The following is a 13,824-nucleotide window of genomic DNA, read 5'->3' as shown; positions in this document are numbered from 1 at the left end:
ACAGATGTTCCTCCTGACACCCCTTCAAGCCACCACCTTCTGATCTCCCCTTCCCCACGATGCCCCTATTCAGCAGGAAGTAGCCAGATGAATAAACGGCACCCCTTTTTCTATTTAACACAAAAGGTCAGAATGTAAGGTCGGTGGATAGGGGTATGGTCACGTGGGAACCCAGGCCCGGGAACTTTGGCTAGGACCGCCCACAATCAAGCCTGCCAAAGGAAGCTTCCCAGGAACCATTTGGAAAGAAGCGATGGTCTGCCAGCCAGTGAAATTTCACCACGTCATAGTAGCTCCATTTCCCTAGAGGGACCCTTTAAATATCTCCCACGTGGTTTAATCTTTGCAACTTCCCTAGCCTCCATCTTGCACCTCCATTTCTCTTTCTTTCCTTGGGGCCAGGGAACCTTGCCGGGCGGGATGTGCGCTCAGTACTCAATAAAGCCGTTTACTTATTCCACACTTTGCGGCTCCGAGCCCCGTTCCTTCCTTCTCGGCGGGGAAAAATACCTTACAGGGTAGACCTGCAGGAGTTCCAGGATATGACTCCCCCCACCCTTTCTTTTTATATTATTTACGATTGATCTTCAAGCAAATGTTAAGCACACTTTACAATATTTTGACTTCAAAGATTGCAAGAAATTCTTGACTTTGTTAACTTTTAACAAAAATAGAGTAAATACACCTTCAAGCAACATTCCCACACTTATCAAAACACCCCCTTAACATTAATTAACAGGCACTTTAAAGAGTACATATCAAAACTGAAAAATCCCAGTGTAATCTTCATTATTCTCTATAGTAAAAAAAATCTTTGCACTTTTATTATGTAAATCTATGCTGTTTCAAGCCTTCCACTTGCAGCCTGGAGCAGCCTTGCTAAATTAGCAAGTCTTTTGGATCCACAATGAGCGCGCTTTACTTATTCCAAATAAAATTATATTTATGTAGGGAAATGAAATTATTTTTATTTTGTTTTCAATACTAGAGCCGGCATTTCCAAAATTATTATTATTATTACTTTTCATGTAAGGACTTAATTCAGGCCTTATAAACAAAGACACTTAGACATTAAACAAAGACTTTGTATACAATCACACAAATCAAGAGTGAAACCCGGGGTTTTAGAGATTAAACTATGGCCTGCTTGATCTTAAGTAGGGCTACCTTAATAGGAATGTGTAAGGTATTTTTTCCCACCGAGAAGGAAGGAAGAAAACTTGGAGCCACCAAGTGTGCAATAACAAAAAGGCTTTATTCAGTACAGAGCACACATCCTGCCCGGCAAGGTTCCCTGGCCCCGAGGTAAGATGGAGGCCAGGGAAGTTGCACAGATTAAACCGCGTGGGAGATATTTAAAGGGGTCCCCCTAGGGAAGTCGAGCTAACATGACGTGGTGAAATCCCACTGGCTGGTAAACAGTCGCTTTTTTCCAAACAGTTCCTGTGAAGCCTCCTTTGGCGTGCTTGGTTGTGGGCGGTCCTAGCCAAAGTTCACGGGTCTGAGTTCCCCACGTGACCATCCCCCATTATCCACCAACCTTACAGAACGTAATAAGGATATATACTAAACAGAGATCTCTCTTGAAAAATCTCAAGATGGCTGTATGAGATTTCTGTTCAGTAACACCCAAATCAGGCCCCCCTTTCACCCTCTTTTCAGGCAATGGAGCAGGAAAGAAATAAAATAATCTAAAACATTAAAAAAATTAGATAATAGCCTGACCTGTGGTGGCGCAGTGGATAAAGCATCGACCTGGAAATGCTAAGGTCGCCGGTTCGAAACCCTGGGCTTGCCTGGTCAAGGCACATATGGGAGTTGATGCTTCCAGCTCCTTCCCCCCTTCTCTCTCTGTCTCCCTCTCTGTCTCTCTCTCTCCCTTTCTCTCTCCTCTCTAAAATGAATAAATAAATTAAAAAAATAGATAATAATAATTGAGAAAGGGAAGATAGCACAGTAAAATAAGTCTTATGCAATTGCTCTTATGAAGTGAGTCTCTCATCCAGAATCATAGTGTCTCACCAGTCATTCAGGGATCCACTGAGGAGCTTCAGCAGACCTAGGAAAAACACACACATATCCTTGGCCCCATAAAAGAACAGAGTCTGGCCCTTGCCAGATTCCTGTGAGCGGGTCCCTCCATCGCACTTCAGGGAAGGCTTTCCTTGCAGGGTTCCAGAGTCTCCCTGCTGCTGAATGACCCTGTACATCACTATTCAAAAAATTTTAAGTAAAAAGAGCATGACAAAGAAGATTTGCAGGAGTTTGAGGGTATAATTCCCCTTTTTTTATTTTTTCCAATTGATTTTTAAGTGTTTGATGTGCACGCTCTACAATGCCTTGACCCTGGGGATTGTAAGGAATTCCCGTCCTTAGGTCAAGTCTGAAAGTCTAACAAAATGTAGTAAATGCTTTTCCTACATATGCAGGAGCATTGTCAGTTTTAATCAGTTGAGGAAGTCCAATAATAGAAAATGCATACAAGCAATGAGCTATAACATGCTTAGCAGCCTCTCCTGTTCTGGAGAATAAGTACCCTCTGTAATGTGGACAAAGGACTGTTTGCCAAATGAAGGTATATGAGTAACATCCATTTGCCAAAGTTGTCCTGGTAGGAGTCCTCGAGGGTTAATTCCAAACAAAGGGACAGATTGTAGTATAGGACACCTTGGACAAGACTTACCAATCTGCTGTGCTCCTTCCTGAGAAAGTTGAAACTGTTAACACAGGGCTGCAGCGTTTTGGTGATGAATAGTATGAGACTGAATTGCTTGATCTGTCATGGTTGCTCCAATAATTTTCTTTTGGGTAGCTTGATCAACAAGGGCATTCTCTTGTGCTAAAGCTCCAGGGAGCATGGAGTGAGCTCGACTATGTCCTATAAAACACGGAGCTGTATGTTGACATACAAGTCTTTGAAGGAGAAACTGCTGAAATAGTTCCTCATCAGCGGTCTCTATAGTGAAAACAACCATAAGTAAATATCTGCTGTTATTCTAGTTGTTGCAAAATGGTCAACACAGTGTCTTTATCTGGATGAGCAATAAGAATATCATCCACATAATGAATTATGTATGCCTTAGGGTGCTGCCTTCGTACTAGAGAGATGGCTTGAGCAACATATTTTTGGCACAAGGTAGGACTATTAACCATACCTTGAGGCAAAACTCTCCCCTGGTATTGCTCCATTGGAGCCTGGAAATTAAGTGAAGGAACACTGAATGCAAAAACGCTTGCAATCATGAGGGCTTAAAGGAATAGTAAAAGAGCAATCCTTCAAGTCAACAACCACAAGGTGATAATTCCATAGAATGGCAGTAGGAGAAGGAAGTCCTAGATGGAGAGGACCCATAATTTCCATAGTCTTATTTATTGCTCTCAAATCTTGTAATAGCCTCCAGTTTCCTGATTTCTTTTTACTGACAAGTACAAGCGTATTCTATGGACTATTAGATGGTTCAATGTGCCCAAGCTGTAGCTGTTCCTGTACCAATTGAGCAGCTGCCTTATGTTTCTCCTGAGAAAGGGGCCATTGGTCTACCCATACAGGATTATCTGATTTCCAAGTAATTGGGTCTGCACAGTGCATGACTGGGGTAGCAGGAGCTACCAAGGCCCCTATGCTAAATTTTGATATCCTAATCCACGCCTTCTGGTATTGGGTGCCACTTCTATGGGGGTGAAAATTCCTCGCTGTTCTTTCCCTAGTCCCTTAGTGGGCAAAAATCCCTGATCAAGCATTTGAGTGCTAACTAAACTATTAGGACTGACAAGCAATGCCCCCATATTTTTCAAAACATCTCTACCCCACAAATTAACTGGCAATCCAGGGAACACATAAGGCTGAAAAAATCCAGAATGACCTTCTTTATCTTCCCATTGTAAAAAACTAGAACTTTGTTGAGGGGATTTACTCTGCCCTATACCTTGTAATTCTGTGGCTACTGCATGAGTGGGCCAGGAAGGAGGTCAATGTAGCTTAGCAATAACAGATACAATACATCAGCCCCAGTATCTAAAAGCCCTTTAAATTTACGCCCTTGTATTGTTAGTTCCATTTCAGGGCGTTCCTGACCTATTTTTTGAATCCAATAGGCAGTATCAGTGGAGCCAAATCTTTGATTCTCTTGGGGTCCCTTTAGCAGGGTTTGGCCTTGTCTTAAAAGAGGTAAAAGGATTAATTGAGCAATTTTCATGTCAGGGGAGATAGTGACTATATTCCTCAGAGTGTGAGCCATTACTTTAATTTCCCCTGTATAATCAGAATCTATTACTCCAGGAAGAACAAAGAATTCTCTCATAGTTAAACTACGTCTGCCTAACAAGATTCCTACTGTGTTATTGGGAAGTGGCCCAAAAATTTCAGTGGGTATGGCTTGAGGTCCCATCTCTGGAGTTAATATGAATTGGGAGGTGGGAGTGAGGGCCAGTCCTGCACTGCCTATTGTTGCCCAGGATAGTTGGGCAATGTTTGGCCTGCTGGAATCAGAATTTGCTGAGGAAACACTGACATCGCCCCTATTGTTTGATGGGGCTGGGGAGGGCCCCATTGTCTGTTTCCCTGCCCTCTGGTAGTACATTTAGTCCTACACTTATTTTCCAATGTTTCCCTTGTCTACAAAGTGGGCAGAGGTCCAGGGCCTGAAGGGCTGGCTGTCCTTGAGGGAGAGGCCGAGACCAATATCTGGGGGAAGCAGGGCAGTTTCTAGCAAAATGCCCCGAACCCCACATTGAAAACAGTTTCCACGGGCAGAAGTACTTCCTTGAACTTCCTTCTTTCGCTTGTTCTGCCCTTTATCAAAGTATGTCCTGGAAATCTTGCCTTATTGCCTGTGGTAAAAGCAAGACCTTGCATGTATGAAGGCCCAACATCGGTGCATATTCTGATATAGTCCTCTATATCTCCTTTCTTGCGGTGAGGCTGAAGTGCAGCCTGACAAGCAGAATTAGCATTTTCATAGGCTAGTTGTTTTATTAAAACCTTTCCCACATTTTGATCCCCTACTATTCTTTCAACTGCTTGAATTAGCCGTGAGACAAAGTCTTGAAATCGCTCGTCTGTACCCTGCCTAATTTTACCAAATTCTTCCGTTTTGGTCCCTGGAATAGGCAGGCATTTCCATGCCTGTGTGGCTATCTGATCAATTATATCATAAATAGCTGGTTGATACTCTAATTGAGTTGCCGTACGGGCATATTGTCCTTCTCCAGTTAACATATCTACAGTAATAGCAACCTCCTCTTGCTGATTTTTCTCATCCTGCTCTACAGCCTTTTCATGAAAGTCTGACTTCCACAGCAAATAATCACCCCCGGAGAGACAAGCATGAGCAATTGCCTTCCAGTCATTTGGGGGAAGAGCCTTTGCACTAATAGTATCTATTAAACCAAGTGTAAAAGGGGCAGTAGGCCCATACTGAACACAAGCAAGTTTAAGCTCTTTCAGAGTTCTAAAAGGTACAGGTTCATGTTCTCACACTAGTCTCCTTGTATCATCCTGTCTTTCCACAACAAGAAAACAGGCAAAGCCATCTATTGTTTCCCCTACATTTCGAGCCTGGTCTATAGATTGTTGGAGAGGGGATTTCCCAGATTTTGAGCTATAGACTCTGGAATCAGCCCAATAAGGGAACAGAGGAGCAGAGGGTTGAATGTAGGAAGGAGCTGAGGGCAGCGGAGGCCCCGCGGCTAAGGCAGCCCTAGCCACGGATTTTTCATCCCCCCTTTCATCCTCAAACTCCAAGTTATTCTCGTACTCACATCCCTCTGTTTCTGGCTCACCCTGATACTCTTCAGACAACGAGTTGTCTTCATACGGAAACATTTCTACAAAAAGGTCCCTTATTTTTTACCCTATCTGTCCCATATTCTTTTACTCTCAACTACACTTTCCCCAAAAACTTTCTTTGCTCACTGTGTGCACTTCACTTTGGGGAGTTCCGTCACCTTCCTTCAGTTTTAGTTTCCTCATACTCAAGTAGTCTGTTCGGGTGCCACTTGCCGTGGACCAGCGCAGCTCCTAATAACGGTGCGGAATTAAGGAAACACACTTTGTCAAAACTGTTGGAGTTCATGGGAGTCCGAAAGACCAGAGTAACAGGCTTTATTGAAAGGAAGAAAGGAATCCTGCTGGGCACTTCTCTTGGGGGAGAAGAGCGCTGGTTACAAACTAGGGGTGAGTTATATAGTGTTTGGGAGAGCCTGAGGAGATACTGAGGCAAAAGTCCTGGTATCTCTGGAATGTTCCTCCATGGGGGGTTTCGAGCATGTGGGTGTTGAATCAAAAGTCCTGGTATGTCTGGAGCCCCTCCTTGGGGTGGCTTCTCAGCTTTTTGGAATTCCTTTGTCTCAGGGGCGATAGTCCAGTAAAGATGAGGTCTGACAGATAAGCGGAACATCAAGAAGGCAGTTTGGAATACACATATCTATCATTTCTCAACTCTGTGGTTACATATAAAAAAAAGGCAGTTATTAATTTTATAATATATGGTGAGGGGTGATGAGGAGAAAGAGGAGGAAAAATTGGAAAATTATTGCTTCTTCTGGAGAAAACTCAAGAAGAGAACCTTGCCAAGCCAAGTCCTTCATCCAGTTAAGGAGGTCATCAATTTCCATGCTGTGAGGTCTGAACAAGGTGATGTCTCCGAAAACCTGAGTGAGGAAGTAAAAAAAAATTTGCAAGGTAATAATTGTTAGTTGCTTGCTGTGAGTGCCAAGTGGACAGAGTGACATGGTGATACATGGTCTCCTGGTTGAGCCTCATGAGACGTGCTGGTCTGGTTCCTCTTGAATGGGAAGACATGTGGAGATAGAGACAGGGAACCTGTTGGTATAAGTTTTTAGGAGGACTCAATATTAAAAGGAAGGGGGTTTGGCCTGACCAGGTGGTGGCGCAGTGGATAGAGCGTCGGACTGGGATGCGGAGGACCCAGGTTCGAGAACCCAAGGTTGCTGGCTTGAGCAAGGGGTTACTCGGTCTGCTGAAGGCCCGCGGTCAAGGCACATATGAGGAAGCAATCAAAGAACAACTAAGATGTCGCAACGAAAAACTAATGATTGATGCTTCTCATCTTTCTCTGTTCCTGTCTGTCTGTCCCTATCTATCCCTCTCTCTGACTCTCTCTCTCTGTCACTGTAAAAAATAATTAATTAAGTTGAGCCTTGAACAATAAAGGGAGTTTAAAAAAAAAAAAAAAAGGAAGGGGGTTTGGAGAACATTCAGGAGGGAACTTCTTGGGCTGAGGAGAGGCTTCTTCCTGCTGTCATCCCTACCTATTTGATATTTCCCTTGTGAAGTTCTCCTTGGGGTATTGGGGATAGGAGTGTAGGAGCATTTGATTGTAGGTAATCCTAGAGATTTCTCTCATCTGGGCCTGTAGGAACTTGATAAAGAAGGGGGCAAGTATTTGGAGATTAGGAATGCAGAGATAAGGAGGGTTGTATAGCGGGGGTGAAAGTTTTTCCATGATAAAGAGTTAGAGATATTTTTCCTGGCAGCCCTGGAGAGAGCAGTTAGCTTGAGCTAAAAGAAATGTTTCATGTCCGTTTGTATGCTCTTCTTCGGCCAAGAAGACCCAGCAATCTTGTCCCCTTTCTATGTGAAGAGTAAAAAGACTGAGAAGCATTAAGAGGTGAATGCTATTCATTCTCCTAGTTCTTCAGGGATATGGGAGAGTTTTAGGGTTCGGGGACCTGTAGGAGTTGAAAGATAGGATTTAGGAGGTTTGCTGATATAGGGTTTCAGATTTTTCTGTTTCGCAAGGGCAGATTTCAGGGTTGATGTGTAGGGTTAGGTAGATTTTTCCAATTTTCTGATTGGCGAAGGTCTGCATGTGGTTCTGTAAGATACTAGTGAACAGACGTAAAAGGCAGGGTTTAAAAGTTAGAAAAGTAAATAGGAGAGTGAGTGGACTAAAGAAAGGTAATAGTAAGACACCCAGTTTGTGTGAAACCACTGATTCCATGTTTAGGAATTCGCTGGGCTTCAGAGAGAGAGAGAGAGCAAATAGGAATAAGACAGGGAAGTAGCCAGTCCCCCTGCACCTAGACCTACTTTTATAGAAAATTTTAAAGCAACAAGAAGAGAAATTACCTGTATAGCTCATTTGGTCCTTAAATTGATGGATAGTGTATTAGGAACTGGAAGAGGATCATGGGGTGGGATTGGGTTGATATTTGGGGTGAGACAAATTAGGGTACAGGTTTCTGTACAATTAGTAAGGAGATACATATACTTGTGGTCCCACACGAGTAGAAAGCACCTGAATGGTTAAGGCAGGTTGAGAGGTGAATAGAGACTGGAAGGACAAGGGGTTGGTTTTGTTTGTCTGTTTCTGAGCTCCAGATGGTCAGGGTAGAGGAAAGAGTCATCCCAATAAGTGGGGAGAGTAGAGAATTGTTAGCTAGGGTGACTGATTAAACATTCCTTGAAAATCAGTTTTCTGACTGTACAACTTCTTTTTTCTTGGTACAAATCTCCTACAACCTGCACAAACCTTCTACAACTTAGTTAAACCTTCAGCTTTCATGAGCTTTCTTATCCAGAAATAACTGGCCTTCATGACAACTTGCTTTTCCTTTTTTTTTCTTTTTTTTTTTTTTTCCTGAAGTTGGAAATGGGGAGGCAGTCAGACAGACTCCCGCATGTGCCTGACCAGGATCCACCCGGCACGCCCACCAGAGGCAATGCTCTGCCCATCTGGGGCGTCGCTCTGTTGCAACCAGAGCCATTCTAATCCCCAGCACCTGGGCCAACTCTGCTCCAATGGAGCCTCGGCTGCGGGAGGGGAAGAGAGAGACAGAGAGGAAGGAGAGGGGGAGGGGTGGAGAAGCAGATGGGCGCTTCTCCTGTGTGCCCTGGCCAGGAATCGAACCCAGGACTCCTGCACGCCAGGCCGACGCTCTACCACTGAGCCAACCGGCCAGTGCCTTTTTTTTAATCAAAAGTATTTCCATACCTTATACCTTCTATTATCAAAACCATACAATTCCTTTCTAGTCAGAACTCTTGATTTAAAAATCTTTAACCTTTAGTGATAATTAAGTTGACTTTCTTTTTATCCTAGTTTCCCTTTTCCCAAAGACTGACTAAAAGAGTCCTTATTTTTTTCATATATTTGCCATACGTAAACCAACCAGCTTCAGGTGTGTGGTTGGAGTAAGGCATGCCGTTTTTCTATTTTAGCAGCAGTGGGAGTTGTCAGGATCACGGTGTTTGGACCTGTCCATGTGAAAGTCAGTCCTTGGGTGATGTAATGCTGGAAGTGCCTCTTGGACAGTCTTTGAACAGTTTGCTGAGTAACCTATAAATTCTGCAAGTACTTAGGGAAAGGGTGGTTACATTTCTACACTTTGCAGTTAGAGCTTAAGTCCTAGTGACTACTGCTTCTAGCTGGAATTAGCAGAAGTTCCCACCCTTTAATAGGCATGGGGCATTGAGACAAGAAGAACAAAGGAGATGTTATACATTAAATAAAACAACAAACTCAGACTGTCGATACCCACAGTAGAGATCTTTGAGGGATAAATAAAACTTAAATATTCGAGGGAGGCATGGTAGATGGCCCTTGTGTTTACAAGAAATGAGATTAGATTATTTGCTATTTGGAAGAAATTCCTTAGGCTCCTGAACAATGTCCTTGGGCCTTCAGTGGCAATTCCCAGCATGCTGGGCAAGGTCAGGTCACAGGTAGCTGGAGCAGGGCTAGAAGAGACTGAACCCTTCCTCCATGGAGCAAGGGGGCAGCTTACCTTCTCATGTCCCTCTTTCCACAGCAGAGGTGTGTCCCTTGATGGGGCCGGAAAGCCTGGCAGGCTTCAGTTCAATGACCTTTTTTCCACTCTTGAAGTAGGGCCCTGATGGAATCCTATGAAGCCCTTTAGGATGCTGGAGCCAAAAACTGGTATTTCCTGACTTATTTTGGGCCTTATTTGCCTTTTCTGTTACATCTGTGGTCATTATAGACCTTAAAAGCCATGCTCAGAAGATCTCACTGAGGGGCTTGACTAAGAGCAAAATTGGGAATTCAGTGTTTAAAGAAGCCTATTAGACTGAGGAAAGAAAAGATTTGATCTGTGGTGGTAGGTGGTTGGAGACTGTGGAGGGTCTGAGTTTGATCTAGGGTGAGACCTCAGGTGGTTAGGGTTAAGACGATGTCTAGATAGACTAGGGACTGAGAATAAAGTTGAGCCTTAGCAGAGAAGACACGATATCACTTCATAGTGAGGAAGTTAAGAAGGGTGGTGATGTATCTCCTTGAGGCAGGCAGGGAGGGGCTGCAGAGGAGTAGATCATCTACATATTGTAAGAGAGTACTAATTTTGAGATTGCATGCTGTTAAATCCTGAGCTAGTGCCTGCCCAAACAGGTGTGGGCTATTTCTGATCCCCTGGGGTAAGACAATCCAGGTAAATTGCTGGGCTGCATTAGTGTCCAGGTAAAGGCAAACAGAAAGTAAAAGTCAGGGTGTAGAGGAATGGTAAAGAAGGCATTCTTGAGGTCTAGGACCATGAAGTGAATGGAATGTGTGACAGTAACTTGTAGAAATTAGGGACTACTGGATGGAGGGGAATTACTGCCTCATTGATTAGGTGTAAGGCTTGTACGAGGCAATAAGCCCCTGAAGGTTTTCGAACAGGAAGAATGGGGGTATTGCAGGGAGAGTCCATGGGGATGAGTAAGCCTGGTTTAAGAGGTGGGTAGTTATTGGTTTAAGGCCTTAGAAACAGACACTGTTACACATTAAACAAAGACTTCACATATTATGAATTAAGAAATTTAAATGAGCGCGCTTTACTTGTTTCAATTCAAATTATACTAGAGATATTTTCTGACAAACAATGAGACAAGACGGATTATTCACTCACACAGTTCAATAGATGATTTTGTTTTTTTTAAGCTTTTCAAGATGGCAGAGAGTTGCCAGCATAGAGGGGAGGAAGAGAGAAAGCAGACAGATGGACAGTGTGAGCAGCTGGATGGAAAGAAGGAGGGTCAGAATCTGCAGGAGGAGGAGGAGGAGATTAAAGTATTGGTGTGGCGCCATGTGGTCAGAGGAGTCAAAAGGATTTAGAGCTCTGAGGAGAGGGAAGAGGGCGAGGGGTATTGGAAGGCACAGTCAGTCTCTGAGGAGGGGGGAGGATGTGTTGAAGAAGAAAAAAAGACAGCCGAAGCCGGTGGAGTGGGGGAATGGGTCAAAGAAAAAAAAAGGGACAGAGCTGTCCATCTGTAAGGAAGGAGGAGGGGTTTAAGAACACTGTGGAGAAGGGAGGGGCCCCTGGTCAGCAAGAGAGGAGAAAGAGAGAGTGTGGTATTGCAGGTGAATGAGGTGAGGTTTCTTTGGCCAAAAACAGCCTGCATGTAGAACAGAAGGCACAGAAATTAAGGACAGCAGAGAAGGGAGAAGAAAGCCTGCACATAAGGAATTTCTGATGCCCTCCCCATCCAGTGGCAGAAATTGTCAAGATCTCTTAGGATATTGTAATTGAATGTCCTGTTTTCAGGCCAATGGGAGTTATTGTCTAGTCTGTACTGAGGCCATGCCGTGTTACAGAAGATGATTAATTTCTTCGGTTTGAGGTCTGAGAGACCGAGTTTGGTGAGGTTTTTTATGAGACATCCTAGAGGGGTCTGGTCGAAAGGCTTAGACTCTGAAGAGCCCATAGTGGAGACAGGTGAGCAAGAAGGGGCATCCCGCCTTTTGTCACTGTCCCAAGAGGAGAGAATCTCCATGTGGGGGAGTTGTCCCTGATAGAGAACATCACCACCTGTCAGGGAGCTCCGAGGACAAGAAGTCCAAGAGAGTAGAGAGGTTTGGCTAGGCACCTAGTCTTCCATGCAGTCCACTGAGACTGAAAGTCAAACCCCTCAAAACATGAGGCATGTCAGGGAAAACCATCCGACCAGGAAGGGGTGTTTTTAGAGAGAAATTTGGAGGCCAATCGGGGAAGGAGAAGGGAGAAACTCCTTACCTTTCTGGTCCAGCAGGGATTCAGGACAGGGTTAGACTGCCGACCAATCGACCTACAATTACACGTCCAAACAGAATCAGGGAGTAAGCCCAGGACGAGCTGCCGCTGCCCGTTGCTTCCCTGGTTGTAAGTTTGGACAGCAAAGAGGGATCGTCCAGGCAGTTAGTACCCTGTCCCGGGTTTCGGCACCAAATGTTGGAATCCATGGGAGTCCGAAAGACCAGAGTAACAGGCTTTATTGAAAGGAAGAAAGGAACCCTGCTGGGCACTTCTCTTGGGGAGAAGAGCGCCGGTTACAGACTAGGGGCGAGTTATATAGTGTTTGGGAGAGCCTGAGGAGATACTGAGGCAAAAGTCCTGGTATGTCCGGAATGCTCCTCCTTGGGGGGCTTCAAGCATGTGGGTGTTGAATCAAAAGTCCTGGTATGTCTGGAGCCCCTCCTTGGGGCGGCTTGTCAGCTTCTTGGAATTTCTCTGTCTCAGGGGCAATAGTCCAGTAAGGGTGAGGTCTGACAGATAAGCGGAACATCAAGAAGGCAGTTTGGAATACACATATCTATCAAAAACAAAAACGATGGGACCGGGAGGACTCTTCAAAATGCCTGGCAGTATCCGAGTGCCCCATAGCCCCAGTTTGCTTTATTATATAGGCATATGCAAATCAAGGACCCTGATACAAAGTTGCACATCCAAGGCTAAGACAGGAACTCTCCCAAGGCATAAAACAGGATGCATTAGTGAAATCTCCCAACATCCGAAAATAAAGAGTCAGAGGAAGGGCATGTATATTGCTTCCAGCAACCCAAGGAAGCAAGTGGAGTGGGTGCAAATACTCAGCATCAAAGCCAAATATGGAGATGAAGGGGGGGAAAACTTAGCCTTTTGCTAAGCCTCGAATCTACAATGGCTTTTTGACATTTACGGTCCACAACAGTGAATCAGTCCTGGACAACTTCAGAGGTGGCTATTGTAATCAGTCACATGGTACCCACTGTAGAGAAATGAAGCAAGACAAATAGCTCTGCCTAAAGATTCCCTGAGCTTAAAAGACTCACTTGATTTCTAGTAGTATGGTCCATGCTACCTATGCCACCTTCTTTGTCAATGTATGGAATAAACTTTGGGTCATTAGCCCCTGTCGTGATGACAAAAAACTACTCTGAGTAGCAAATCTGCTGTTTGGTTCCCATTCCTCACACAGGGCACCGCTATTTATGGCAATAAAAAACTACTCAGTCTGACCTGTGGTGGCGCAGTGGATAAAGCGTTGACCTGGAATGCTGAGGTCACCAGTTCAAAACCCTGGGCTTGCCTGGACAAGGCACATATGGGAGTTGAAGCTTTCTGCTCCTCCCTTCTCAATCTCTCTCTCCTCTCTAAAATGAATAAATAAAGTCTTAAAAAAATTAAAAAAAAAAAAAAAAAAAACTACTCAGAGACCAGATGAAATACACTGAGGGGCCAAGCAGAAGCAACAGTCCTGGTCAGCAGATCAAAGGACTAAAGTCCTGTCCCCAGCCTCACTCAGATATTTATTAGCCAGTACAAATAACTCAAGGAAGCAGAAAGAAGAAGTTTTCAGGGGGTGAATTTAAAGTACAAGGAACATGCTGACTCTTAATCTCTGTTCTGAGAGCCTAAACATTTTTTGTTGTTGTTGCTAAATCTTCTCCTGCTGCTTTGCTATTTCCAGCATGCACTGTTTTACTATCACTCTATTGCATTCTATCTGTCCAGGGGTCAGAGAGGCACCTGGGCTCTCGTCTGCTCAAGGCTTTTGCCCTAGGGCTCCTCACTGTCTCTGATTGTTATCCTAACTCTGCATGTTTTCACAGCATGTTCCCACAAGCCCCA

This window comes from Saccopteryx leptura, chromosome 2 (genome assembly GCF_036850995.1).
Source record: "Saccopteryx leptura isolate mSacLep1 chromosome 2, mSacLep1_pri_phased_curated, whole genome shotgun sequence".
NCBI lineage: Eukaryota > Metazoa > Chordata > Mammalia > Chiroptera > Emballonuridae > Saccopteryx > Saccopteryx leptura.
The sequence above is the reverse complement of the archived record's forward strand: the minus strand, read 5'-3'. Positions refer to the sequence as shown.